This window comes from Pinus tabuliformis, chromosome 4_1 (genome assembly GCF_031772625.1).
Source record: "Pinus tabuliformis cultivar Carrire ecotype Pingquan chromosome 4_1, CPIR1, whole genome shotgun sequence".
Taxonomy (NCBI): domain Eukaryota; kingdom Viridiplantae; phylum Streptophyta; class Pinopsida; order Pinales; family Pinaceae; genus Pinus; species Pinus tabuliformis.
The window spans coordinates 832,668,968-832,673,134 of NC_142303.1; positions in this window are offsets into that span (position 1 = coordinate 832,668,968).

Consider the following 4,167-nt stretch of genomic DNA (forward strand, 5'->3'; position numbering starts at 1 on the left):
TTAAGCACCCAATGATTCCAATCTCAAACCAACAACAATTCTTTGCAATAACAAAATTCCAGCCTCCTGGATCTCATGGAGGAGAGATCCATATATAGATGTTTGGAGAGAGGATGAGTCAGCTTTGAGATCTGACTAGTGTCCTCTCCCTCTGTCAGTTCTTGCTTCCACTTGGGGACTAAGAGCCTCTTACTCATCATTAGTCGAATTCCTTGAGGCAAGTGTCATTGGAGAAGATTCTGGAAGCTTCTAGGGTCTTTCCACCTCGTTGAATGAACTTGCCATTTGTCACTTCCCGCTCAGTGCACCCTGGTAGTGCTTCTACCTGCGTTGCAGTGCACCTAGCCAGTGCAATCTCTGCATTTCAGTGCAGACAGCTAGTGGAGCCTCTGAATTGATCCTGAATTGACTTGTTTTTGAGCAGTTTCTGGTGGAGAACTTCTGTGAATTGCTGTGGTTTGTTAGCCTTGTTCCTCTAGGGGTAGGAACAACATGTTTAGGGACTTTGGATCCCTTATATTATGGACATTTCATGCTTATAGCTGTAAGGCACAAAAAAGTCTATAACAGTTGCCCCCTAAAGTATGAGGCCGTTTATCAGGTGAAATGCTTTATTAGGAGGATCCGAAGTTCATTCAATGATGGGAGGAGACCTGTAATAAGATACAATACAATACATTATTTTTCATACTACTTTCATGATCTAGCTGAGGCGGGCATTCCCATGCTCAGCTTTATAAATTCATTTTTCTGTACATAGAACAGACAATCGTCTGATGGTAGACTGATAATTTTGATGAAATTATCATCCTTTGGGTAGGATGATTATCTGCTGCAATGATGTACATGTCAATGTCTTTATCTTTCCTGAATATATATCGTAGCCCGGATGGATGAAACTAGATCCGGGGTCTTCAAACTCATTCGATCTTCACTCTAAGTACAAGTCGATCCATGTGAGAAATGTTCTGAAGTCGAACATGGAAAGACATCGCTTGATTACCGGTGAATGAGGTAAACCGTTAACAAGCGCGAGAGGAATCACTGATAATGATAATGACCCTCAAGGTACTGCAGTACAATTCACGTGGTGTGAATAAAGGACTTGGCATCGAACACCACGCAAAATATTTCGGTCGAAGGTCATTGATGTATACCTGTCACCGGAAGTGAGAAACTTGCCATTGAGGCATGCAAGCTTCAAAGTACTGAAGGGGTTGCTCCTAGATCAACTTCTTGGATAATGAGCTGATGTCGACAAGAAGTGATCTGTCAAAGGAGGGCCTTAATGTATCCCACATCAGTGACACGGAACGGAGTAAATGATTTTGATGGAGGTGAAAATGATCTGATGACATATGATTCAGGGTGGCGGTCATGAATGGATGAAGGATAATGTATGGCAGTGGATGGGACACGGTTGACTTCTCTGAACGACTTCTCTTGAACATATGGCGACACTTATACGATGGATCGGTAGCATTACCCCAAATATGGATGGTATGGCGAGACCATGGTGATGTGACCGGTGAATGAAACAACCCAACCCGATTGTGGTACGGAGGAAAAGTGTCATGTTCAAGAGTGACTTGCTAGCATCAAAGTTTTCTTGAGATTCTCCCAATTTTTCCCCAGTCATTGCTGACCAGTACCTCTTTATTTTTGTCAAGCTTGAGGAGGATAACATATGCTTGTTCTATAACTTGCCCTTCGGGCAAGCCCATCGCTATGTTTTAACGAGCTTAGCGATAGTGAAGCTCGTTCTCGCCTAAAGACAAGTTTGTCGCTATTTAATGCTTTTAACGAGTCTAACGACAAAGATAACTCGGTCCTTTTCATTTTTAGAGAGTCTGAAAAGGTACGTAAAGTCAACTCTGAAAGTCCTTTTTCGTCATCTAATCCTTTAAGTCCGAAAAAGTATAAAACAATACAGAAGGGATGAGTTTTTGATAGTTTTAACAAGCCGCACAAAACAAGCGCTCGATCTTTTTGTGCAATAATCCCTCAGGTCCAAAAAGATTGAAATCTAGAGGAGGGATAGCTCTTCCGGTCACTTTAGCGAGCTGGAAGGCCAAAACTCAGCAATCTTTTCACATTTTACGAGTCAGATGAAAAGAGCTTAAAGAAGACTCGTCTTTTGAGGAACGAGTGATAAAGCGGGTTAGCAGCTGATTCCAGGTACGGGTTGGAATTTTCCAATCACGGCAGTGTCACAAGGATGGCTAGTGAAATCACTCTTTGAAGCTGTTCCTCAAAATGGGTAAACAATCATATGGAGGTGAATGATCGGCCAATGGAAAAGTGGAGGTGACGGTGCAAACACGACCAAGGCTTTAATGGCTGATAATGTTACATTCACGGTGGTTATTTACCGGAATAGTTCATTTTTTAACGAGCTTAAACGCGAAAAAACACTGCTCAGTCTTATGTTTATTTTTTAACGAGCATGAACTATGTGCTAAAACTGCTCGGATCTTGCGTTTATTTTTTAACGAGCATGAACTGTGTGCTAAAACTGCTCGATAATCTAGTCATATGATAAGAATGTCTCATGTAAGATGCCTTTTTTTATGGAGCTTGCGCCTTACAAAGCTTTGCTCCGGAATCCTTTCTTTATGCAAGTTCGAAAACAACTAATCCTACGAGTTTAAAGGGTTAGACCTACAGGTTTAAAGGGAGGACCTAAAAATTTAAAAAATAAATAGCCGCCCCTTGCTTTGGAGAAGATACCACTGATGCAGCCACAGTACCTTGCACTCGACTTGCCTTCTCCTACTGAACCACGCATGCAGAGATGGGTTGATCACATGTCTAGGCATGCCGGTCAATCTCAGATTTCTTTCACTGATACCTTCTTCAGGTGGTTCGAGCGTCAGGAGATGGTCTATTCTGAGTATCCATATGTTGGTATGGACTTCCGGGGTGATCCGGATTTGGTACTGCCGAACGGCGAGCAGTGGGGCGCTATTGGTAAAATATTTGACCATATCATTGTTTACTATTTTTATTTATAATGTCCTTGTGCTTTATTCTATCAAGACTTTAATCAAACTCATGTGTGCATACAGATGTTGGTCCTGTTCGTCCAACAGTTCGCCCGAGAGCGCCAGCCGCTGCCCCAGCAGGGGAGACTGCTGGGAGGGTTATTCTTCGTGACCTTGATGTGGCTGAGACCCTTACAGCTGTGCGGGAGCAGGTTGAGAGCCTTACTCTCGGCATTCCAGATGTGAGGATCGACGAGTTACCTTTACAGTTGCAGCGACATACTACTGGTGTGCCTAGACGATGGACTCGTCTCTTACGCATGATCGCACAGGCCGTGACGTGCTATCATGAGCATCACTAGGCTAGGGTGCCCCCTAGTATTTTTCAGTTTTTGGGTCATGCGACCAATTTTGTCTTGGTTACAGAACATTATATGTAAACCATAAACAGCTTATATATATATTTTTTGATTTTCGGGGTTTTATTCTGGTTGAGTTATGTGATCCACATGTACAATATTGATGATGTGTTTCTTTTTATAAATGTCACAAATGTATATCTAACACATAGTTTGCTAATGAGTCGGTTAATGTGTTTAAGTTTCTGGAAATATGCTGGTATTGAATTAAATCAAACTGTCTTTCCAAAATCTTAACCCTTAGAAACATGCGATAAATAGCTGGGTTGCAGACGGAATATATACCATTGAGTTGTAGTATTACGAGTTGTGAGTCTAGCCTGATGATTAGTCGGCGTATACCATGGGTGATGGCATCAGAGAGTAGTTCTATCAACGCGCTATACTCAACGATGTTATTCGTTGATTGCCCAATACATACACCTCTGAAACTTACTAACTTGCCGCTTGGATAAAAAATGGCCCAGGCTGCGGAGGACAGGTTCCGCGAACTACGACTCACTTCGTCGGCATATCCAACACATGTCTCCAAAAGGTTTGACATCTGCAATAAATGTAAAATGGTGGATTACTCGACCAAAACAAACACTTTAGCGAAAAAAAAATACAACAAAAGCATACAGGTTACTATTAAGCATAGTAACGCTTGTTACACTAAAAAATGTCACCATGACTATTTACAGTTAGTATGGCTCTATCAACAGTCATGCTATCTGTTACACTAAAAAATGTCACCTTGACTATTTACAGTTAGTATGGCTCAA